Genomic DNA, 27,325 nt, shown 5'->3' on the forward strand with positions numbered 1-27,325 from the left:
GGCGGATAGTCCTTGAGTGGCAAGTTGTTCCGGAAACATGTGTGGTAAGATGGAGTTAGAATCAGACATGTGGAACACGACAGGAGCAGGGCTGGTGTTTAATGAGCTGTATTTGGAATGATACAATGAGAAGTCTTGCTGGGCCTTCTGTCTGGAAATCCTCCAAAAGACTCGGTGCAACTTGCACTTTAGCCAATAAAGTGTAAGATTTAGCCCAAGAAGACAGGCCTAACAGAAAACAGAAGGAATCTAAAAATTACTGCAAAATTTCTCTATCCAAGAGTACCTTGCATCACTTTAATGTCCAACAAGCAACTAGTTCATGAATAAATTCATCAAATCATACAAATGCAAACATAGGGTCTCCCTAAGGTAAATGGTTAAATCCACAGTTTCTGCTATTTTCTCTTGGTTTTTAAAAGAAATTATATTGGCTTAATTTGCAGACAAGCTGGAAATTCTTCAAGTAGTTAAAAATAACTTCCTGAGGTGACGCAAAATCATGTTTTTTGGGAAAAAGATTACCATTGCACACTATCAGGAAGGAAGGTTATGAAGTTACACATGACTCTGGCTTTTAAATGGGTAGAGGGGTTTTCCATCTCAGCACTCATAATTCAGGACAGGATGAATGCTGAATGCGGTACGTCTGGGAGAAATCAGTGACTTTGGACCTTTACTTCCTAATGGTATCCACCACTGAGGTTTTCCTAAACTCATGTGTGGGTCTATTGCTGACTAATTGATAAAGAGTGAATGTTATATTTAGTCAACAACTCCCTTATGATCAAATTTTGGCCAGAAAATAAAATTCATGGATCTTGATCTTCCTTCATCTAACAGTTTCCATTTCCCAATGTTCAACTATTTGAACAGTTACTGCTTAATCAGGTCTCTGAATTATGCGAGCGTTGGACAGAAAGTTGGGAGAATTACGTGCGATTGGCAGTGAGGAACGACAAGTACCAGTTTAGGAGAATGAGAGGTGACCTCATCAAAACATATAAGATTTTTATAGAATTTGACAGGGTAGATACGGAGAGGTTACTTCCCCTTGTGGGAGAGTCTAGGACATAATGTCAGCATGAGGGTCACCAGTTGGAACAGAGATAAGGAGGCATTCCTCCCCTCAGAAGCTAGTCAATCTGTGATATTGTTTACCACAACGACTCTCAAGACTGGGTTATTATGTATATTTCAGGCTACGATCAATAGATCTTTAGTCTGTAAGGGAATCTAGGGTTTTGAGAAAAAGACAGGAAGGTGGCTTTGAGGATTAACAGATCTCATTGAAACGTGGAACAGATTTGATGGGCCAAATGGTCTATTTCTGCTTCTACATTTTATGATTAATGTGGTCAATGAAATGAGATGAGTTCTTGCTAGTGAGCAGCAAGAGGCCTATCTGCATATATTACCATGGATTCACATTCTCAGGATTAAATTGGGTCTAGTGATCCTTCCACAGAACCTCCTGAAGAAGAGTCACTGGAACCCAAATGTTAACTCTGATTTCTCTCCACAGATGCTGCCAGACCTGCTGTGATTTTCTAGCAATTTCTGTTTTTGTTTCAGATTTCCAGCACCCTCAGTTCTTTCAGGAGAATATGAGGAATGGAGTGACACAAAGGCTTAGTGTATAGATAATGAGGTGAGTTTGGGAAAATAGCACAAGAAAAGTCATTAGAGCTCACAGAGAGAAACTGTGCATGAAATTTGCCAAAGATGACATAGCCAATTTCCAGTAAGAATAACGTTCTTAAGGATCACAGCCTAATGTAAGTTTTCACAGCTTCAACTATGTTCCGAAGTTTAGAAATTGAAATTCAAGTAGTCATTTGTCATGACAGTTAAACAGAAATTTTATTCTGGCAAAGAAAGTCATATATTCAGGGTTTTCTTGCCAAAACAAAGAGGACTGCAAGAAATCCAGCAACTGAAATTCAAATGCAATAAAATGTTTCCCAATTTTTACATTTTTTATGGAAACAGTTCTTTACAAAGTTCAAAAGCAAAGTTACTCAAATGATTACAACATTAGGTGTTGATTAGATGTGGCCTCCTCTACATCGGTGAGACCAAGCGGAGGCTCAGAGCCCGTTTTGTAGAGCACCTGCGCTCTGTTCACAACAGGCGACAACACCTTCCAGTTCCGAACCACTTCAACTCTCCCTCCTACTCCCTGGACGACATGTCCATCCTGGACCTCCTCCAGTGTCACAACAACACCACCCAGAAACTGGAGGAACAGCACCTCATATTCCGCCTTGGGAGCCTACAGCCCAATGGCCTAAATGTGGACTTTACTACCCCCAGACTCATCCCATGACCAAGCCTCCCTTTCATCCCCACCTCCTTGACCTGACACAACCTGACAAAACCTGTCCGTCTTCTCTCCCACCAATACGTTCCTCCCACCTCACTGACCAATCCCCACCACTGCCTCCCTGCACTCACCTATCACCATCCCACTTACCTTCCCCAGCCCCACCCCTCCTTTTTATTTATTTCTGAGCTCCTTTCCACCTCCCCCAGCTCTGAAGAAGGGTCCTGACCCGAAACTTCAACTTTCCTACTCCTCTGATGCCGCTTGGCCTGCTGTGTTCCTCTAGCTCCACACTGTGATATCTCTGACTCCAGCATCGGCAGTTCTTACTGTCCCTGAGATGTTGAGTCTCATTGGATTTGATTGAGTTTAGATGGGTCAAGTAAGCTGGTACTTCATGATTACTGTTATTTGAATCTTCACAAGAAAATGCATACAAAAGAACAACTTTCACTTATATTGCACTTTTAAAGCAACGAATTGTCTTAAGGCTATGATACAACGTTTTGGAGCATTAGTGGTCAATGAGGCAGGACATGAGTAGATGCATTTTTGAGGCCTGTTGAGCTATGTTTCTGACATGAGTCTGTCAAATAGAATGACTGTTTAGGGAGATAATTGGAGGGGAAAATCATTCACGAGCAAAGCTGGAGACATATGAACATACAAATTAGGAGCAGGAGAACGTCATTCAGCCCCTCAAGCCTGATACGCAATTTAATGAGATTATGGCTGATCTTATTATTCCACACTTCCACTCAACCACAAAAAAATTTTATCACTTGAATTGTCATGAACATATCTACCTTTGCCTTAAAGAAATTTAAAGACTGCTTCCAATGCCTTTTTAAGAAGAGATTTCCAAAGACTTATGACCCACTCTGAGAAAAATATTCTCCTCATTTCTGTCTTAAAAGAGTGGTCCTCTATTTTTAGATACCTAATTTCAAGTTCCTAGTTTTAAAATCTCCTTTAAAAGGAAACATCCCTTCCACATGCATCTTGTCACGATTCCTCATGATCTTACAGACTTCAATAAGGTTGTGTCTCATTCTTCTCAACTCTAGTAGATAAAAGTTTAGCCTATCAAATCTTTTCTGATAACGCAAACAATCCATTCCAGGTATTAATTTAGAAAACCTTCTCTGAATTGCTTCCAACACATTTACATCCTTTATTAAGTAAGGAGGCCTTTACTGTGCACAGGACTCCAGATGTTGTCGCAGCAGTCCCCTGTGTAACTGAAGCATAATATCCCTACATTTGTATTCAATGCTACTTGCAATAACAATTATATTCTATTAGCTTTCCTAACTACGTACTCACTCTACATACTTACTTCCAGATCTCTATGCATCTCAGAGATCTGCAATCTCTCCCTTTTAAATAGTATGTTTCATTTAAACATCAGAACAAGAAGCAAAATAGGCCATTCATTCCCTCAAACCTGCTGTGCCATTTAATAAGATCATGGCTAATCTAATTTTACCCTCAAATCCACATTTCTGCCTGCCCATGATCACCTTTCACCTACTTACTTAACAAGAATCTATTGACTTCTAACTTAACAATATTCAAGGACTTTGCATCCACATCTTTTTCATGAGAAGAGTTTCAAAGATTCAAGACTCTTTGAGAATTAGATTTTTGTCTCAGCTCTGTTTTAAATGGGCAATCCCTGATTTTTAAAAAGTGACCTTAGTTCTAGATTCCGCCACAAGAGAAAACGATTTCTCCACAACTACTGTTATAATCTCTCAAGATTTGATATCTTCCTTTTCAACCTTCCTGCCAAAATGAACAAGCTCACAATTTCCCACATTATACTCCATTTGTCAGATCTTGGCCCAATCAACTAACCTATATGTATCCTTTTGTAAACTCCCTATGTCAGCTTCACAATTTACTTTCCTCTGTATCTTTGTGTCAACAGTGATTTAGCACTGGGCCTTTTTGTCTCTTCAATCAATTATAATACTAATATAATACGTAAAATGTTGAGGCACACCTCTCATTTCATTTTTGCCAACCAGAAAATAATCCATTTATACTTGCTCTCTGCCTTTCAATTATGTCATTAAGGAGAGAGTCCAGAATTTTTTCCCAATGACCATGAAGGAACAGCAACATTTTCCAAGTCAGGATGGCGTGTTGCAAGGAGAGTTACTTGAAGATGATGTTCCTATGTATCTGCTGCCCTTATCCTTCTAAATGATAGTGATATTGGGTTTGAAAGGTGCTGATGAAGGAGCTTTAGTAAAGTTTTGTTGCATATCTTATAGATAATACACACTGCTGCTACTGTGTATCAGTATTGAAGAGAGTTAATGCCTGTGGATGTGGTACCAATCATGTGCCCTGGACAATGCCAAGCTTTTTGAGAGTTGTTAGAGCTGCACTCATTCAGGCAAGTAGACAGTATTCCATCTCATTCCTGACTTGCGTCTTGCAGATGATTGACAGGCTCTGGGGAGTCAGGAGGTGCGTTACTAACTACTCATAACCTCTGACCTACTCTTGTAGACGCAGTACTTGTATGGCTTGTTCTGTTCAGTTTCTGGTCAATGGTAGCCCCCAGAATGTTGATAGTGGGGGATTCAGGAATGTTAAAGCTATTGAATATCATAGGGCAATGGTCAAATTCTCTCTTTTTGGAGATGGTCAGTGCCTACCACTTGGGTGGCATGGATAGAACTTGCCACTTGTCAGAGCAAATCTGGATATTAACCAGTTCTTGTTGCATTTCGACATGGAGTCCTTCAGTAACTGAGGAGTCATGAATGATGCTGAACAGTGTGCATTCCCACTTCTGACCTTATGCTGGATGTGAACTGGGCAGCTCTGGCACAACTCAAATTGAGTGTCAGTGAGCAGGTTATTGCTAAGCAAGTACTGCTTTATTTTGATGATGACCCCTTTCAACAGTTTACTGATGATGGACAGTAAACTGATGGAGCAGTAATTGGTCCGTTTGGATTTGTCCTGCTCTTTGTGAATAAGGGATGTCTGGGCAATTTCCCATCATTTTTCATTCACGGGATGAGGGTGTCGCTGACCAGGCAGTATTTATTGCCCATCCCTAATTGCCAAGAGGGCAGTTCAGAGTCAACCACATTGCTGTGGGTCTGGAGTCACATGTAGACCAGGTAAGGATGGCAGTTTCCATCCCTAAAGGGAGTTAGTGAACCAGATGGATTTTTCCGACAATCAACAATGTGTTCAAGGTCATCAGTGGACTCTTAGTTCTGGATATTTATTGAATTCAAATTCCATAATCTGCCATGGCGGGATTAGAACACAGTCCCCAGAACATTATCTGGATCTCTGGATTAACAGTCCAGTGACAATACCATTAGGCCAATGCCTATTGTGGGGAAGATGCTAGTGTTAGAGCTGTTTTAGAGCAGTCTGGCTCAGGGTATTCAACCACAAGTCTTCAGTACTATTGCCAAAATGTTGGCTGGGCACATAGCCTTTGCAGAATCTTGTGTCTTTAGTCATTTCTTAGTATCACTTGGACTGAACTAAATTTACTGAAGGCCAGTATCTGTGATGTTAGGGACCTTCAGAGGAAGCCAAGATGGATCATCCACTCAGTACTTGGGCCTGAAGATAGTTTCAAATGATTTAACCTTACCTGTTGCACAGATATTCTGGGCTCCACATCATTAAGAATGGAGATATTTGGGGAGCCTCCTCCTCCAATGAGCTGTTTAATTATCATTATGTGGAGACACTACAGATTTCTTACAGAAACTCAACACCTACGGATCAGTCAAACCAGGAACATTCTCGTCACAAGTGACGTTTCAACACTCTACACCAGCCTCAACCATGGTGATGGCATTGCTGCAACAATGCCAACAACTGCCAATTTCCAGACACCATGCTACAACTCACCTGCTTCATCCTTGACCACAAATTCTTCACCTTCGACAATCAAATATCCAATAGCATATGTGAAAGGTTGTGGCAGGACTACACAGCTTATATTGGATCGATTGGTTGTGGAATCACTTGGTTGTGGAATCACTCAGCCTTGTTGATCACTTGTTGCTAATGCTGTTTTACACATAAATAGACCTGTGTTGTAGTTTCTCCAGGTTGACACTTCATTTTCATGTATGCTTGGTGCTGTCCCTGGTATGCCCTGTGCACTCTTCATTGAACCAGGGTTGATCCCTGGTTTGATGGTAATGGTAGAGTAGGGGATATGCCGAGCCATGAGGTTGTAGGCTGTGTTTGAGTACAATTCTGCAGCTGATTGCCCAGAGGGCCTCATGGATGCCCAGATCTGAGTTGCTTGATTTGTTCAATATCTGTCCCATTCAGTGCCACACAACATGGTGCAGCTTATCCTCAATGTGATGTGGCACCATAACAAATAACTTCTGGAAATCTAAGTTCAATGCATTCTCTGGTTCTAATTTATCCACAGCACATATTATTTCTTCAAAGAACTCTAAAACATTGCTTAAACATGAATTTCCTTTCATAAAACCACATTGATTCTCCCTCATTACTTTGAACTTCTGTCTGGGGAGGTAGTGGTATAGTGGTAATGTCACTGGGTTAGTAATCCAGGGCTACAGACTAATGGTCTGATGACAGATTTGAATAGCACCATGGCAACCTCCTATGCTCCAATGAAAATGTCCGTGTCTCTTATAACTCAAACACTCCAGTCCCAGCAATATCCTGGTAAATCTTTACTGAATCCACTCCAATTTAATAATATCCTTCCTATAGCAGGGTGACAAGAGCTGTACACAATACTCCAAAGTGACCTCACCAGCATCCTGTACAACTTCAACATGACATCCTAACTCCTATGATTGATGATCTGAGCAATGAAGGCAAGCATGTTAAATCCCTTCTTAACCACTCTATCTATGTTTAACGCAACTTTCAAAGAACTATGTATCTTAATTCCTAGGTCTGAGGCCCAGAGCCCTACCATTAACTGTACAAGTCCTGCCCTTGTTTGTTTTACCAAAATGCAATGCCTCGCATTCATCCAAATTAAACTCAATCCTGCTACTCCTCAGCCCATTGTCCCAATTGATCAACATCCCTTTGTATTCTTAGATAACCTTCTTCACTGTTGACTATACCATAAATTTTGGTGTCATCTGCAAACTTACTAACCATGCCTCTTAAATTCTCATCCAAATTATTTATATAAGTGTCAAACAACAGTGGTGCTTATTGTTTAAAGTTTTTGTGATCACTGGCAACAGAATGAGCAAGCAGTGTAATTTTCTTCTTGGTTTTAGGCATATAGAGGGACAATGAGGATCAGTAAGGAAAAGAAAAGAAAACTTAAAGTTAAGCATTAGCAAGAGTGAAACATTTTAAAAATGCTTCTGAATGAAGTAAACTGTAGGGCTGCAGTTGAACGATTTTAGCTTCAATCATCGTTGATAACATTAAAAATGAAGATTAATGGGTCATAATTGTCCTGCACAATATTAAGTAACAATCATACTAATGTATTCTTGTAATTTCTTTTGGGTATTACGTCAAAAATTGTGTTTAGCTACTTACAATGTTATTTTAACAAAGGTTAATGTTTAGACAAAGAAATAAGTTGTATTTTATGGCAGCTTTCCTTTGTCCCCAGGAAGCCCCATTACACAACCATAATAAGGGATTCTGCCAAAATAAGTACATTGCTTACAAACAAGAAATTTGAACGCACTTAAATATAATGAAGAAATAGGCCAGCCGTTCTTTTGTCAACAAACTCTGCCTCTTCTTACTTGCAATATTGGAGATATGCCTGTTAAGGCAGCTGTTTATATTTATGTCTAGTGCCCTCAGGGAAGTCATACAACTGTTTGTTCACTTCTGCAGCCTCCGCTTCCAGTTCTTGACCTATTTCATGAGGATTGAACTCTGTCTACTCTGTTATATTTTTCTTCCTTAAGTCTCCCCCTCGCAAATGGGACTTTCCTTCTGTGTGAATGTATATAGACAAATCATACAATCATGCAGTCCAGAAGGAGGTTCAAGTCAAAGGAAATGGATTGGGTTGGAATTCACACAGTAGACCAGCTTACTTTATTCTGTCGTACATAAAGGATTGCTTTCAAAGACATTCAACATTTTAACAATAGATTTGGATAGTTAACCATTGTGATCCATGTAGATTTCATGGGGTCATTGCAGTTTCTGGATTGGTGGATATAAGGCTTTAGAATCTTTCAAAGGAAGACAGGTTTTGGCTCCAGCTGTTTCCTACTGAGGGTGGTAAGGACCTGTGAATATTCAAGATATGAGTGCACCAGGAGAAATAATGCACAATGAACAGTAAATGGAAACAAGAAAACATTCACCTGCCATCCTCATTTGTTGCTATTTTACCTCCCTGGAATCCTGCCTCACTCAGGGACATGACTGGGAAAGGTAATGAAAACAAAAAAATAAATTAAATAAAGCTGCCAGAGCATATTTTCAAGCTGATCTTGATACTGCTCTGTTTCTGAATTTTACTTGAGAGTGAGAATATTGCATGTTCCCATAATAATAGATTATAAACAATCACAGCAAAGTACAAAGGACTACCTATTATGCATTTATTGGCCCTTTAGATTGAGTGACTTTTTTTCTTTTGTTCTAATTTTTGCTTTGCAAGTATTTTAGGATTGAGTTTCAAGTCATTTTGTTAATTTCCATCATCACACTCCCTGAGTTCCTGATCTTAATGGTGCCTGAACTTCATTCAGTCTTCCTCAAAAGGAAGAGTGAACTTTGATGCAATTCTTAATGTCTGGTCATAGAACAGAATCCATGGAGGCTCAAAGAAAGTTATCTATCTGCCATAGACTAGGGAGGGGAAGCAGCTTTTGGAAAATCATGTCCCCACAAAACTTTGATATCCAGTGGCGTTTTGGATTCTTCATTCCAACTGCTTGCATGGGTAGAAAATATTTCAAACACTGGCTCATACAAAAGTATTAATGCACAAGTCAATCTGTTCTTTTCACATGCGTCAGGGAAAGTTTAATAATTCCAATACTAGTCCAGTTTTCACATGTATTAAATAGTGAGTCATTAATTTTAAGGTTCTATGATTAAGCTGTTTATCACATTTATTAAATTCATTTTGCTCCAATCAGATGCATAGCAAAATTTTTTGCGGGAAGTATCGGAGAGAATGGTTTGTCCAATTCTTTTTAAGTTAAAAATCCAGAGTCCTGATAATAATCTGAAGACTCCTTTATAAAGTGGGTTTAATCCAAATATTGACTGAACCAAAATGTGCAATTGAAGCAATCTGGGCTTCTGGGCTTCGCATCTCCAACCCATTCATGATTCATTTTAACTCGATGTGACGTCAACTGCATTTAATGGGACAATATACAAATGGAAATTGGAGGTGTTCATGATGAATAGTGTACCTCTAGCAAGGACAGCAATTAGGCTCAAAGATGCACTGCGGAGTGCAGTCAGGAAGAGGAGACTCATTCTTATTCCCAGCTATAGGAAGAAGAAATCTGATACTTTCACCAAGGAGGCAGCTGAGGAGATGACCAGCTGGAATATTGGATGCAATATAGGAAGTGGTTGAATGGGCTAACCAGGCCAGGAACAGTAAGTACATCTGCAAATGCAATTACATCCTGTGGTTTACACCCCCAACACTTTTCATTCTGTCTTGCTCCATCACATCACTCCTCACACCCACACAACTTTAAACAGCACCCAACCTTCACTTTCCATGCATTTCGTTAACTCCCTGCATGTCTAACCTATTGTTACCTAATACGGCCTAACTCTAAAGCAATGCAACATGATACCTCACCAGACACATTGCATCTTACAAGTAAATACTCAGCCTTCACTCACTCACAGTTTTGTTTCTTTTTTCATCCTCATAGGTGAATAGAATACGCCAATGCAAGGAAGAGAGTGAGATAGAATTGTCAGTGGGCACAGAAATTAGTCCAGCTAGGCGGACCTGGATATAAGTTGGAAATGAAGAAACAGGAGCTAGCAGAATTACAACCTTATCTGCTATGTATATGCTAGCTCTATTTTATGAATGACAGAGCAATGAGAATAGAGAGTATGATGAGAGTCAATCTTTGTCCCTTGCCTTTTTCAGTCTTCCAGAGCACTATTCAGCAGGTATCACAGAATATACTTAATGGCCATTCCCTAAAGAATGCCATTCTTTCTATAAGTGTGATGTCACCAAATGTATGAGAAGACATTACACAAATTCACGACACTCTGATACATTAGATAGTGAGCTTCACACCTTACAGTGAGTGTAGGCAGATGCTGGTGGCAGTGACAAGAGTGGAAAGTCTGTATTGGAGAGAACAATCCTTTCTGAACTCTGTTCAGCTGAATACAGATAAGGGCTATTGACAAGGACAAGAATGGAAGAAGTGCATCAGGATCTAAACTGGGTATAAACTGATGTGATATGTACTCTCTCCACCGCAACAGAGAATAGAGGAGCCTAATTCAAGCGCTATTAGATTAGCATTGAAGTCATTGGGATTGTGTGCCTTGGAGGAAGGGTGCCTACCACAATGAGCCTTCAAATGTGGCACTCCAATGAGTCCAAGCAGGCCATGACTGTAGCTGTTCAAGACATTCCCATTGACCTGACAAGGATGACAAGTAATTTACTTAACATGCCACTATGCTCCACAAAACTAGTCTGCAGCAGAGTAGCAAGTATGATGGACTGTTGACCCAGAAGAGGGATGATTGCAGAAGTAGACTCAAAGGGCACCTGTTATTTTTGGGAATCCAGTTGGAGAGCTCAATTTGAGTGCCTAATTGTTCTGGCTATTGCTAGTACAAGTGAAATTTACATGACTCCCAGCCCTGGCAAAACAAACACCATCCATCATCTGAATTATGGCATCTGCTAACAGCTAACCAGAAAATAACTTATGATGTCTTCGCTAGACCCTGGAAGACACCAGAGGTAAAATAATTGACGATGGTGTTGACATTCACTGATCCAGCAGACACCACGTCTTCCAGTCACCTGCACATATCACAACCGTGTGACATTACAGCCTCAGCCTGTGGAAGTACAGCTCTTCCAAGAGGCCAAGGGGAGCCAGGCATTATCTCTAAACACCACAACATTGTCAAGCCTCTTCTGACTTCAGCTCCCCTTCTGCACACTGCCTCCTATGCAGCACTTTCCGATGCACTTCCCGTCTTTAACCCTCCCCCATGCAATTCACAGGCAGGCTGCACACCTCCCTCATTGTATGTGCTGATTACATTTCAGCACTGCGTCAGTGCCATGGATGATGATTATTGTCCACAGACAATGACGACAAACCATCTCGATTTTGCCAGTTTGAAAGTTAGAAAAGGCTGTAGCCGCAGAATCACTCTCTGACAAATGTTTCCCGAGGGAGGGACACTGAGACAGAAGCTGTAATAATTGAGTTTAATTCACAGGAAGCAAACCCAATCTTAAACACCCACCTGAACTCTAGCTTAATTTCAACATTTTTCTGGATACCTTTTTCATATTAATTTATAGAATATAAGTATTGCCCAAGCCTAATTCTACTTGAGAAGGTGGTAATAAGCAATCTTCTTGTTGTCCTTATACTCCTCGCTACCTATTTTTGTCAATACAATGGGAAATCAGGCTAATTTTGTGATGAATGTCTACTATTTTTGTTCTCAGTGATAGCCCCTTTATGATTCCGTACCTGTCCTTCCAGGAAGCAGGGTTGGAAAGTGCTGTCAAAAGAGCCTTGGTGATTTTTTGCATTCGTATGTACTATGTATATGGTACACACAGCTGCCTCTGTAAATGGTGGTGAAGGCAGTGAATGTTAAAGGTAGCGAATTGAGGTAATGTTCAATGTAACGAAGGAGGCTGTCCTGGATGGTGACGAGTTTTTGGAGTGTGGTTGGAGTTGCAGTCATTCAGACAAATGGAGAATATTCCATCACACTCCTGACTTGTGCCTTCTAGGTGATGGCAGGCGTTGGGCAAACAGGAAGTGAGCTACCCGCCACAGAATTCCTATTCTGGCCTACTTCTAGCTACAGTACTTAGATGGCATTCATGTACAATTTCCAGTCAATTGTATCTCTTGGGATATTGAAGGTGGAGTATTCAGTGATTATATTGCCATTGAATGTCAAGGGGAATGGTTAGATATTCTCCTGTTTGAGATTTTCATTGCTAGCATTCCTGTGGTATGAATATCACTTGCCACTTATCAGTCCAAGCCAGGATATTGTCCAGGTATTGTTGCATATGGAAATGGACTCCTTCAGTATCTGGGGTATTGCAAATGGTGCTGAACGTTATACAATCGTGCCCATGTGCCATCATAGAATAAAAAAGAACTCATTAATGTTTCCTAAATGCAACGCCAGATCCCATCCACCTGCACTAATTAAAGAACTGGTTCTTAATGTATGATCTATGAGGGTCTTTCGGGCAGTTCAGAGCTAGTCCAAAATACAGGTCACTGATATGTCACACCATCGCCAAGGCTGTAGTAGAGAACAGGCTAGAGCCCTCATCCCTACCACTTGTATTTGTGAGGCACGAGTCAACATCAGTGTGCACAACAACAATGTAGTATTCTAGATTGGTTCATGGAATTGCTGATTTTGTTTGATTAATATTAATGTTAATGGAAGACAAGTATCAATTGTTCAGAAGATGATCACTGTAATGATTTTATAGCATAGAAAAGAATGTTTCAAATGAGTGTATTCACCAGTCATATTAACTTTATGATAGAACATGTCTATATTTTTGATGTTGGCAGGAATTAATCATTTATTTAAATTTAATGTTTATGAGATACATGCATTTATTACATTTCCATTATTTTCGATGAGTGTTGGTTTGTGAAGACAGGTGAAAGCAGGTAGGATAAATTTAAAAGAAAAACAGAAATTGCTGGAGAAATTCACCAAGTCTGGCAGCATGTGTGAGGAGAAAACAAAGTTAATATTTCAAGTCTAGGACTGAAGGAGGATCACTAAACCAGAAACTTTAACTCTGTTTTCTATTCACAGATGCCTCCAGATCTGCTGAGTTTCTCCAGCGTTTTCTGTTTATGTTTCAGATCTCCAATGTCCACAGCTCTTTGTTTTATATTAGGATAGGTCTGAGGGTGGTCTATTGCCTATTAAATTACGTAAGTGCTCTGTAGACAAAAAGGATAGAGAATGGCTGAAGTAAAGCCCTGAATTCAGCAAGGAAGTTATTCACAGGCATTGAAATGTGTCCCCATTATACGAGGAAATGGGCACGGTTGTGGATGAGATCCAAAAATCAACACTTTAACCATGTACCCCACCCCAATCCAACCTATTCCTGAAGTCTCCAAATAAATTGTGCTGTGTTTTCAGCTTTCAGTACAACAGCACAGAAAACTCAACCAAAGCTCTGGGGAAAACAAATATTTGACACATTTCAGTTCAATGACAGAAGCATGCCGTAATAAGAGTGCTGAAGACATCAGCACTGCCGTTTGTTTGGCTGACAAGAATCAACTTGTGCTGCAGTGGCCTTAAATATTGCCTCTTTTCAAGGCTTGCTCAAGGGTGCTATCACAATTTCTGAAGTATTTTAGTCAAGCGTTTCGTCAAAAAAAAAATAAAAGTACATGAGCTAAGTGCAGGCCAGCTGTTTCTGTGCAATGGTAATTTCACGATGCCAATAGTCCTCACAACTGGGTCAGGACAGTAAGTTTACACAAGACCTTACAATGTGCCTCTTCTCTCTGTTCTGGAGAACAGCCAGCCTGAATACAGAACACATCTGTTAAGGTGAAAGTCAAATTATATTCTGGAAGAAGGACTGAGTGCACTAGGATCTGTACAGACAAGGATGTCTAAAAATTCATATAAATAATGCTGGAGCTCTTTGAATCTGAATTGTCTCTTTTAAGTATTAGGTTGTCACAGCCCTTTGATGCCTTTCCCATTATGCTTTCAAATACATGCAGTGTTGTTTTTATAAGTCATTTATGCAGGTTTTGCTCTTCTTTCCAGAAGGTTAATACAAGAGCAAGTCAAATAAAAAAAAGTTGACTCTGACGGAGAACATTTTAATCTGCATAGATTACTAATTATTTGTTAAAATGTTGCATTAAAGAACCTGAGATGGAATTAGCCTGCCTGAGTTAACATCAGCATTCAAATAACTAAGTTGGCATTAGTCCAACTTTCACAGGCATAATCACCACAATGCTCACTTTGCAGCAATCTTCACTGATTCTGCACATTAGAAATAATTAGTAATAAATCACCCAATCATTAAGATCAGTATCTAACTAACTTAACATATTTTTGAGCATATTCCTCTCAATTCTAAGAAAGGCCGGGTTCACTGGCACTAAAGGGATTGCACTCACTGCCCACGCAGTCAAAGGACATGTGACATCATTGTCAGCAACACTGCAGTGAGCTGCCAGTGTCAAAGATGAAGAGAAATGCAATTTGTGCTTTCCAAATATTTCAGATGAAATCAAACTTGGGGTCATTATTTTCTCACTGACCTACTCCAAACAGTTGCCTGCTATGCTTCTGACTTTTCAGAGCCCTACTCCTGTTCACTGTTTACCATCCCTGGGAGTGAAGGAGAAAGATGGAGAGTGAGGGAGAGTCTGTGAGGGACCCGGGAATGAGTGGAATGAGAAAGGGAAGTAGCAAGTGGGCACTGAATGGACAGAGGGCAGGCATCAGGTAAAAACAGCGGGCAGAGGAGCAAGAGGGGCCAGGTGGTGTGGTGAGGGACAGAACTATTCACCAAGAACACTGAGTAAAGCAGTAGGTGAAATGAGAGTGGCAAGAGGTCCTTGGGCATCAGTGGCATTGCACATAAGGGAAGAGTTGGCACCAGCTTCCAACTCAAGATCCAGATCAAAGGCATCAGTGATGCCGACTTACTCTGAAAGTCAATTGGCAGGATTGATTGATTTATTGTTGTCACATGTTTTGGGATACAGGAAAAAGTGTTGTTTTGTGTGCTATACAGGCAGATCATACCATACAAAGTGCATCAGCGTAGCAGAACAGATTGCAGAGTACAGTGTTATAGTTGTATGGAAGGTACAGAGAGAGAGCAATCAGAATTAACACTTGACAGGTCAATTCAAAATCTGATAACAGTGGGGAAGAAGCTATTCTTGAATCTATTTGTACGTGTATTCAAACTTCTTTTTTTTCTGTCCAACAGAAGAGGGTTGAAGAGAGTATCACCGGGCTGGGAGGGGTCTTTGATTATGTTGGTTGCCTTTCTGAGGTAGCAGGAATTATAGGTGGAGTCAATAGATGGAAGGCTGGTTTGCATGATGGACTGGGCTGTGTTCACGACTGTCTGTAGTTTTTTGAGGTCTCAGGAAGAACAGTTGCCATACAAAGCCGTGATGCATCCAGATAGGATACTTACAATGGTGTGTCTATAAAAATTGGTAAAAGTCCTTGTGGACTTGCCAAATTTCCTTAGTCTCCTGAGGACATAGTGACATTGTTGTTCTTTCATGACTATCACATTGATGTGAGTGGACCAGGACAGATTGTTGGTGATCATCACTCCCAGGAATTTGTCACTCTCGACCATCTCCACCTCAGCACCATTGATGTTACTGGGGGCGTGCCCTCCACTCCACTTCCTGAAGTCAATGAACATCTCTTTTGTTTTGCTGAGGTTGATGAAAGATTGTTGTCTTTACACCATACCGCTAAGCAATCAAAAATCTCTTTCCTGTATTCTGTCTTGTCATTGTTTCAGATCTGACTTACAATAGTGGTGTCGTCAGCAAGCTTGTAAGTGGAGTTGGGACAGAATTTGGCCACATAGTCGTCAGTGTATCAGGAGTATAATAGGGGGCTGAGTACGCAGCCTTGCAGGGTATCAATGTTGAGGATTACAGTGAAGGAAGTGCTGTTGCCTGCTCTTACTGATTGAGGTCTATGGCACAGGAAATCAAGCATCCAGTCATAGAAGGGGGAGCTGAGATCTAGATCTCGGAGTTTAGAGATGAGTTTGTTTGAAATTATGGTACTCCATTTAATAAATCTGTGGTGCATTTATAAACAAAACATTATTAGATTTTCTGAAAAAAATAGAAGCTCTTTTGTTGAAGCTTTTTATTTTGCACTCATGAGGGAAAACCAACGTTTATACTGTATAACAAGACAGTGATGATTGGTTGGCAAGATCTCTCTGATTGAAAGGGGTGTTACCAAAGAGAATATGCCAAATAACTATGAGTGACAATTAACTGCCAGGCTTTGTTTAAATTTTAAACCAGGCGAGTTGATTCTGATTGATCAAGGCATTGCACTGAGAGAATAAGCAATGAATGGTTGAGTTGAAACAGCTGCTATGCACGTACACATCTACAAAGAACAGGGCCCTGTGTATTAATATATGTGAACAAGCCTCTCTCACACTTTTAAATTGTCGTCAGTTTAAATCTTAACATACTCAGGATTATCCAGCAAGTGCTGTCTAATTGTGGCATCAAATCCAATGTTAGAGACTGTGTTGTGGGATTTACAATCACAGTCTGGTTGGGTACAATCAGTGCCTCGTTTGATGTGAACAGCCAAAAGGATATATTGTTTGATGAGATCTCATTGTTGAGGATTATCAGGCTTCTGACTATATACCTTAGTCCCACCAACTCTGGTGGTATTGACTGCCAGTGGCACAGGACACAGCCTGAGGATATGTCAGGCTGTAAGAATGACTGTGTATAAATGTCACCAACTATCTCCCCATTTTGGCGTAAATGTCTAAAAGGAGAACACTGCAGATCAATAGGCTATAATTGTCATTGTTGTTTCTGATGCCGAGATTGACGCTAGGTAGTCCATCCATTTCCATTGCATTCATTAAAATTTGTGGCTAGATTCAGATGACAGTTAAGAGTAAACCACATTGCTGTTTTCTAGAGTTGTATGTATGTCTTAGCAGGTAAGAACAACAGACTCCATTCACCAAAAGGTGAGAGAACAAGATAGACTTTTCCAATAATGGTTTCAAGACTTTTAAGGCAATGAGACTCTTTAATTGAAATTAAATTTTACAAGGTAACATGGTGGGATTTGAACCCAAACCCCTAGAACTTGGGTCTCTGGATTATTAGTCCAGGGACATTACCACTACATCACCACCTCCACACCACTCCCCCAACTTCAAAAAAATCTACTCACTCCATACAGTATTTCATGGTTTATATGCTATCTTAGCAAAGTTGCATGAATGTTCTGCCTTTTCCATGTTCAGAGAGAACATGATGAGTTCCTGTATTCAATCATGAAGAGTCTTAGATATTTCCCTTATCCAGCAGCAGATTATGAACTTGAAGATAGTGAAAATGTTATGTGTTGCAATCTGGAAATATTCGAACATGAAGAAATTCATTATCATTGTCAGCTTCACAGCCACTGGCAGCATTGTCCTTACCCTGTTCTGAGATCTGTCTGCAAAACATAGCAACTTCTATGACACGGCATGGCCAGTAAGTATTGCTCATCTCTACTGGCTCTTGGAAAAGTAATGATGTGAAGTCTTGAGCCATTGTAGATTGTGTGGTATCGATAATCCCATGTGAGAGGGTGTTCCAAGATTTGGATCTAGAGGCAGTGAAGGAATGGTGAGATATTTGCAAGTCATGAAGGTGCATGACTTGAGAGGAAACATGCAATTAGTTTTCATGTCTCATCTAACACTTTCCTTCTAGATAGTAGAGATCACCAGTTGGTTGGCACTGTCAAGAGAATCTTAGTATTGCGTCTTGTACGTAAAAGGTCTTTGATGAACTAGTTGAGTTGCATTTGTAACATCATTGGCGTCAAATGCAAGGACAAAATGCCCAATATTGAGATACTTCAAAAAACAGAAATGCCTGGAATTGAAGGTTGGACCTAGAACATTGCTCTAACAAACTCGTACAGCATCGTCCTGGAGTTGAGATGAGTTATTTCATTCAATCACAACCATTTTCCTATGTTCCATATGTTACTTCAGCCAGTAGAGAATTTTAGACTGATTCCCAATAATTTCAATTTTAGGTCAAATGGTACCTTGATGTTAATGGTAATCACTCTGATTTCACCCCTGGAATTTAGCTTGTGTGTTCAGTTTTGTACCAAGTGTATAATGAGATCTACAGATGAATGAGATCCTGACTGAACCCAACTGAGTATCAATAAATAATTAAAAATAACTTAAGTGTGATTTTTAGATGACTTTTCAATGTTGAAAATGGCCATTTCTTGCAAGCATCAAGGCGTCTGTCTTCCATTCTACTGTTACTGTCGAGCCTGATTGTAGATTTATATAGCTGTCCACAGTGTTGGCAAGGATGGATTGTCTGACTTTAATGGAATTGTCTGGTCTTTCTAGTTTGCTTTTAGTTCCCAGCTGTCCACATGCTTTGCTGTTTGAAGGAAACAATGTCAATACTTGAGATTGCTCCCTGGTCATTCTTCTAGTGCATTTTTCTCTCAGTCTGTGATCAAGAAGTTACGTTTCCTGAAGTTCACCTTTAAGCTTTCCTTGAAACTTAATTTTGGTTTATTTTAAAAGCAGCAACCTCTTAGAGGTTGTCATCACCAATGATATGCACTACATGCCTTCACCATTTGAGCTGATCTCCGATTCAATTCCAGGCATTTCTGCTCTTTGTATCTCAATATTGGGCATTTTGTCCTTGCATTTGATGCCCATGATGTTACAAATGCAACTCATGAAAACTGTCCAGCTGTTTGTTATATCCCAAGTAGGTAGTCAATGCTCACGGGCATATAGGAGGGTAGATATTACCACAACTTTGTACACAACACGTGTTATTATATGATTGATACCTGATTTCCTCCACAATCTCTTGCATAAAATGGCAAATGCTGGACTTGATTTGGCACTTCAATGAAGACGATTTAAGAGCTTGTGCCTCCGAGATTCTATCCACAGGCTTCAGGATTCTGTTATTGATAGCTGTGGTCTGTTCAGGTATAGTTAGAATATTGTAGTTGGAGTAACCATCTGTAAACTGAAGATAAGATCATAGTTACAATGGTTGCACAATGTTAAGAACTATTCGTGATTCCTCAGACACTGAAGGTGTCCATGTCCAAATCCAGCAAGACATGGACACTATCCAGGCTTAGGTTGAGAAATGGCAAGTAACATTAATGCCACACAAGTACCAGGCAATGACCACCTCTAACAAGAAAAAAGATAACTTGACAGTCAACAGCATTACCATCCCTGGATCTTCCAATATCCTGGATATTAACATTGACTGGATGCCATATAAATTCTGTGACTACAAAAGCAGATCACAGGCCAAGAATCTGACAGCAAGTAACTCACCTCCTAACCTAAGCCTGTCCAACATGGAGGGGATATGACTCAGGAGCGTGATAGGATGCTCCCCACTTGCCTGCATGAGTGCAATTCCAACAACATGCAAAGAGCTCAGCACCATCCAGAGCAAAACAGCCACTTAATTGGAACTACATCCAAAAACATGCACACCCTCTACCATCGATACTCAGTAGCAGCTACGATATGCACTGCAGAAATTCACCAAGGTGCCTTAGACAGCACCTTCCAAACCTATGACCACTTCCATCTCAAAGCACAAGGGAATAAGGTATGGGGTACATCACCACCTCCAAGTTCCCCTTTACATTATTCACTATCCTAACATGGAAATATATCGCCGTGACTTCACTCTTGCTGGGTCAAAATCCTGGAACTTCCCCCTTAGCAGCATTATGGGTCTACCTACACCTAATGGACTGCAGTAGATTGAGAGACAGCTCACCACCGCCTTCTCAAAGATGCCTAGGGATGAGCAATAGGTACTTGCCCAGCCAGCAACACCCACTTCCTATAAAATATTTTTTTTTTTTTTTTTTTTTTTTTTTTTTTTAAATGTCATGAGCCACTTTTAGTCCCAGCTCCTTTGAAAGCCAAGCTTACATGCAACACAAACAGCAATTCTTGCATCAACATCTCTGAAGCATCAGTTGAGGTTTTCAGTTCATTTCATATTGAAGAGATTGCTATTTGTTCTGAATTGTTTGAAAATTCCACCAGCATTTCCACCAAATACATTAGAACGCATGGAAACAAAGAATATATCAAAGAACACAGGCTGAGTTATTTCTCCCATCACTAAGTCACATGGAAAGTCCTTGACACTGATCCAGCTCCCTCAGAGCTAAGTCTCAGAGTGAGCAGTATGTCTGACACTTCTGATTATATCTGTCAGCCAGGGCTCCGTGATTGGACCAGATTAATAGCTCCAATCAGGGAACTCATATTCTATAACATCCACCTGGCTGACCTTGTTCCAATCTTTACATTCCTCCTTATTGGTCTTCCATGTTATTAGCAAATTATCTAGATAAATGGTGACTTGGAGTAGACCTTGCAAAATGTTCTCTGCTGTCCACTGAAAAATTGCACAGGCTGATGATACCCCAAATGGCAATCTTGTATTTTGGTATAAACCCTTATGGGTATTAATTGTAACATACTTCAGGGAATCCTCATCTAACTGCAATTGCAAGTATGCGTGGCTCATGTCCAGCTTCATGAAGGACAGATGCCCTGCCAGCTTTGCGAATAAAACTTCTAAGCGACTGATTGGGTACTTATTCAGCTGCAAAAAGTGGTTTATCATTTGTTTAAAATCCCCAAAAATGCAAACTAACCCATCAGGCTTCACAATTGGTACAACCATTGATGCCCATTCACAAACTAGACTGGTTTGGTGATTCCTTCACTTTCCAGCCTTCTGATTACTTCCCCTACTTTTTCCCATAAGGCAAAAGGCACTGGGCAGATCTTGCAGAATCATGGAATTGCTTCCTGGTCAACATGCAGATGGCTGTGGCTTCTTTGGTAGCCCCGAGAGCTTCCTGAAAAGCCTCTCGGTATTTAATTAAGTCTTCACTCAGGCAGCCATTTTCTAATTGAAAAATGTTGAGTCAATCTAGGTAAATCTTTCTCAACTAATTTTGCCCCATCAAGCTTGGGCCCGAGCCTTTTACTAACAGTCTTTGGTAAATGATCCAGCTGCTTCTGTTGGCACCTTTCAATTCCAGTGAAAGGGTTTGCTGATTCCCAATTTGGTGTCACTCAGATTTGGACATTTCTCCTGGGATTCTATCTGAGCCTGGGGCTTTCCTTGTGGGCAGAGATCTGATGCTTTATCAAATTCCACAACTGAGGTTTTGCTGATCAGGTTTTCATATTTTGGCTTACCAGGAAACTTGTCAACAGCTACCTCATTTACAGTGAATAATTAGTTATGCACAACTTAAAGGGCTCAGGCTAGCGCTGACCTGTCTGTTGGGAGAGATTTCCCATCAACACCAAGAACAGGTAGGTAGTTCTGCAATGGAGCTCTATAGACAATCTTCAGGACTTAAAAGAAGTTCTTCATGCCGTGCTAATCAGAATGGACTTGAACCTTTCTAGCTTCTTTGGCTTACCATGCACTTTGTATCCTACCCAGCTTCCGTCGCAGATATCTTTTGATCTCCTAGAGTGATTTCTTGGTATTATCTTTGTTTTCCAGTCACATGCTATATTTCTGTCCAGTCATAGTTCCTTCATTTGTCCATTGTTTACATCAAACTAGTCTCAGTGACCTTTTCAGTCTCACCAACTTGTTCCAAATTATTTCTCAAGTCAAGATGATGGGACACGAGGTTGACTGTCAAGGTTAATCAGTAGCACATTCAATGCCAACATTGCTGTTCTTGTGATGCTTTGAGCACCATGAAGAGGGTACTATTTATTCTGCTACATCTGCCAAGGCAGCCTTTCCTGTGTGCTTGTAAAGGAGTTTGAGTATTGGGGTTCTTCCTTACATATGAATACCAACTTGAATGCTACCCTCACATGTTTTAGCCTATGAGCAGATGCAAGTGCCAGGGTGTGCCAACACTGAGCTCCAACAGCCACTTGGAGCCATAGGTGACAGATCGGTGAGTGTCAAGGATCAGATGCAATTATCCATCCAGCTGGAAAGTAGAATGTGGCTGACTCCTGAAGAAGGGAATATCTCTGACACTTATCCTGCACACCTTGGGAAGGTCATACCAGGGCAATTTTCCACTTTGTCAGGTAGATGCCAGTATCATAGCAGATTGGTAGGAGGCACAGCTGGTAATGAAATATAGGTTTGCAAGACCACGTACAGCATTGGGTCAAATAAGACACAAAGGTTGAGAACAGTCTGGTTCAGCTTCATCCAGAGAGTGGAAAGGGATTGACAGTTAGGGAATCGTTCTTGGAATGGGGGCCAAAAGATAACAGTTTTGATCTTCCCACTACACTATTGAAGGAAATTTCTGCTCATCAGTACTGAATGTTAGATAAGCATCAATTTAGCAACAGCAGAGGAGTCAGTCATGGTGAGGAGGATATGGAATTGGTGCCTGTGTGCACGGAAAAGCCTACACTGTGTTTTAGGATGATGTATCTGGAACATTTCTGAGCTATTTAGCTATCGTTTTTGTTTATTTAACAAGCAGATTTCTCAGTTTCACTGTTTCTTGGAAACAGCTGCATGTAACATGTATTTTTTCTTCTGATTGACTGTAATGATGCAAAATTTAATTTGACTCTCCAAGGCCACAAAATGTAATTGCTGATTAGAAGCTAATTACCATTAGACAGACCATGAAGTGCATTGAAGGGCATACGAAACCAGCAGGATTGCAATTGTTTTTTAAAAGTGGCACAGAAATGTAAAATCTTTGCAAAAATTGTGCTTAGATAGGGAGATATTTAGACAGGAATATTGATATTTAATGATAAACTTATGCAAAAATAATTGCACTCTATGAGGTATTGTTGCTTGGTGTAGTAAATGTGGATGGTTGCTTTGCATTTACACGCAAGAAGCCACAGACCATACAGATACACTGTAGTCATGTCTAACTCGATCTTAAAGTTGATGACAGAGGCCAATGTCTCGATTAGGGATGCCCGAGAAACCAAGGCAGAACATTTGATCGCACTGTATGCTTAGTGCTAAGGATTTAAGTTTTATCTATCAGATCAGTAATTGACAATATTATAGTATCTCATTTCTATGGGTGAAACTTAACAGAATGCTCAGAGCATTTATTTGCTATTAAACAGCAGCCCACTCAGTTGGTGCAAATCTGTGTTTATTTTTTACTTTCAAAACATGAGTCACTGTTCAGTGAGTAACGAGCAAGCACACAGACAGAACCTGAGCACAGAGCACGTATGTTTAAATGCTGCCCACAGTCCCTCTAGGCCACAGTATCATGCAGGGCCCAGTATCGTCTAGTGACACTCAAGTTTATTTTTTTAACCCCAACAATTTCGACTTTTTACTCTTTGCCATTACAACCCAAGCCTTCATATGACTTCTCCAGCCAGGAAGGTTAGTAAACAAACGTCATCCACCACCAGTGATTGCTGACACAGTGCCTTCCCTTGTTCAGTCAGGAGATCTCTTAGATTTAAGCCAGAATTTTAGGGCTTATCACAATTTCACCTGCAAAGCTCTATTATGAACCAACAAGACTTCTTCAAATTGATCTCCACAGGAGTCAGATTTGATCTGAATCATTGGGTAGATTCTTCCCAACCCCTGTATGACATGAGCAATGGCAAGTCAGCAGGGAAAATGTGATGAGATTGGGAAAATTAATTTTTCAACATCAAAGAGAAATGGCTGATTTTCCACCCAAAGTTTTAACATCAAGATGGGAATCTGACTAATTGCTTACATTAACATATCATTATTACCCAGTCTCACCTCATATACATGCAGTTTGCTAATTTACCAGGCAATGGAGAGAAACGGGATGATGAGAATTCCCAACATTAAAGTTTTAGCAGATACTTGGTGTCTCCAGCTCGTCATTTGCTCCTTCCCAACATCTCAGGGCACACTCCGTGGGCAGTGACTGCCTGTACTTTTTGTCCATGGAGGTTGGCATCGGAGCCACACCTGCCTCACCACATCATCATGGCACGTCACTGAGTCAGTTACAATACAGTTAACCACTTCCATTGTGCACGTGGGAACTCACCAATCCTTTTTCATTGCAATGTTGCTGCCAGGCCATTTTGCACACAGGAGCAGGTACAAATCTCATGCACCACAATAGGGTGCAAGTCATGGCTCTTAACTTGCTCCCTTGGTGCACATTCACTTTGCACTTACTTAGATGCTCACAGCATCCTCATCTTAACTTGGTTTTTATCAAACTGCAGTATCATTCAGAACTTGACTCGCAATATCTCTGTCTTGACTTGCCTTTTCACACAGACAAAGCCAGACAGCATTTCATGGTTGTCAGCAGTGACTAATCAAGGGCGTGGACATGTTGCTCCACAGCATCATGGTACACCAATGTCAAGCCTATACACCAACCTCAATGCCAACAGCCTGCACAATAACCACACAGAATATGCTTCAATCAAATCACCCTGTGTCCAAGTTTAGGGGGATTGGTCCTCAGTCATCAAGGAAGACTGAAAAAGGTCAAGGGGTCAACGTCACATTATGTCAAAGGCATCGTCAATTTCAGAGTGGGAGCTTGGACATGGTCAGTTGGTCATTTTGGGCAGTCAGAGTCAGGACTTCCATATCATTATAATCCATGGATTGAGGCACAGTGCCAGCAAATTGTGACTTAGTAGTAAGTCAGCGAGGGAGCTGCACAGAGATCAACCCCCAAGGGTCTGTGCACTCATCAGTTGGGGCTGTCATTCCTAGTTGGTCAGGGGGTGGGGCCATAGTTAGTCCTGACGGTCAGTTCACTGAAAGTTAAAGGGTGCTATCAGGGTCCGCTCATGGTTCTGGGCAAGTTGGGGAAGTCAATTGTAGGATTCGAAGTAATATGTTAGGATGCAGAGAGGATATTAATTATAATAATTGTGAAGGGTGGCAGCTCAACATAAGGAAGAAGGCCCGACTTGTGAGCAATGTGAGACCGTTGAAAGGGCAATTACATTCATAATGCACTTACACAGGACAGGCTTATGATATCTGTTACAATAGAACTCAACGTGCAAAATGCAAGCAATCACCAACTATGCCATCTGTAAATCCTGGTCACAAGCAATCTTGACTATAACAAATTGATCATAGTCATTTCAGTGAAGCATAAGGAATCACAGGTGACCTTTCAGGTCTCACTTGCAGGCCACATTTTAAAAAGGCAATCCAAAATCTCAGAGGCTATACAAGGTCACAGAGCTGATTCCCTCTCATTTTGAATGGTAAGAATTTGACAACAGGCTGTTATAAGCAATGCTGCTTTTTTCTGGGTGATGAGAAAAACAAGGTATCAGTCATTCTATTGCATTTATAGTCTCCTGCATTTGTGTGACATGGCTTGTGTTGCATAGTTCAGAATAAAGTTATCTATGTCAAAGATCCATGTTGTGGCATTCCAGAGCACTCCTTATAAGAGTCCTCCATGTCTCCCCATATCGGGGGTTATGGTAAACTGTGATTTGTGTCTGATATGACTGCTGATTTTTATTTCAGTAAAGAGCCAATTTTTTCCTGATATTCCCACATAGGTTCATGAAAACCATGATCAATGGATCTGGTTACAGTGGGTGTTATCATTGCTGTGCTGTGATACAATGAAGGTGCAGAGATATTAAGGAGGGGTAGATGCTGCAGCAAGTCAAGGACCAGCAGTAACCTCCAGCAGCTGCTGAAGAATTTGTAGCTGAAGATCTCCTCAGGAAATCAGAGGAGCTGTAAAAAGCCCAAGGTCTATTGTCCTCAATGTCATTTCCTCCTGATGAGAAAGGTGCCCCAGGTTGAGACACCAATCACAGTGTGTCATCTGGTAGAGCAGGGCTTACAACCTGAAAGGGTCAAGGATTAACCTATTCTGGTAGCCAGCAAGGTGAAAGTGGCACTAGGTTTTTACGCAACTCTCTGCTTCCAAAAATCCAATGGAGGCCGACACAAGATCTCTCAATCCTCAACCTTCAAATGCTTCAAGGCTGTTAGTGATGCAATTTGTGCCATAGCACACTACTTCATCTCCTTTCCCCATGGCAAAGTTAGTACTGCAGCCTAGGTTTTGCCAAAATAGTTGGCTTACTTTAGGTGCAGAGTGCTATAGACTGCACCTAGGTCTCTTGGAGAGCCCTTGTTTCATAACATGACTGACTTCGGCAAGAGAAAAGGCTTCAGTTTGGTTAATGTGCAAGTCACCTGTGATCAATAGTACCACCTCCTAGAAGTGTGGGCCAGGTAATCTGGGAGCTGCAATGATGTCAATATCCTCGATAGCTCTTGTTTCATTTCAAGTGCTGGTTGCCTTACAAGGATGGTTGCTCAGAGCTAAAAACTACCCTCTGCAGCCAGCACTCCATTAGACGACCCCCAGATGAAGCCAGGCGTAGACACAATGTAGCCCATTCTTCCACCAAGGCCATCATGGAACAGACAACAGGCCTACTCAAGATAAGGTTCGGATTCTTAGATTGTTCTGGGCAAGCATTGCAGTCCACTCCAGACAGAGCATGCCACATAATTCTTGTACACTGAGCTCTGCACAACTGCAACAGACAGAGAAGGCATGCAGAGGATACTGAAGATCTAGGAGGGTGGCAGCAGTCTTCCGAGGAGGAAGATGAGGATATTGTGCAGGAGAACATCACCTTCAGCATGATAGCTCACTGCTGCATCAGGCACAACAAGCCAGAAAGGACTTAATTAAACAAAAAAAAGTTGACAAACACAGCAGGCCTGGCAACATCTGCGGAGAGAGAAATAGAGTTAACTTTTCACATCTGATATGTCTTCTCCAGAGCCTCTTCTCAGTTCTGAAGTATGACTCAAAACATTAACTATATATTTTTCCACACATGCAGACAGACCTAGTGAGTTTCCCAGGAATCTCTGTGTTTGTGTCAGATTTCCAGCATCCATAGCATTTTGCCTTTATCCAAGGATTTAATTGACATCTGCTTCCAATAGATGAGAG

Source organism: Rhincodon typus, chromosome 15 (genome assembly GCF_021869965.1).
Source record: "Rhincodon typus isolate 14 chromosome 15, sRhiTyp1.1, whole genome shotgun sequence".
NCBI classification, from domain to species: Eukaryota; Metazoa; Chordata; class Chondrichthyes; order Orectolobiformes; family Rhincodontidae; genus Rhincodon; species Rhincodon typus.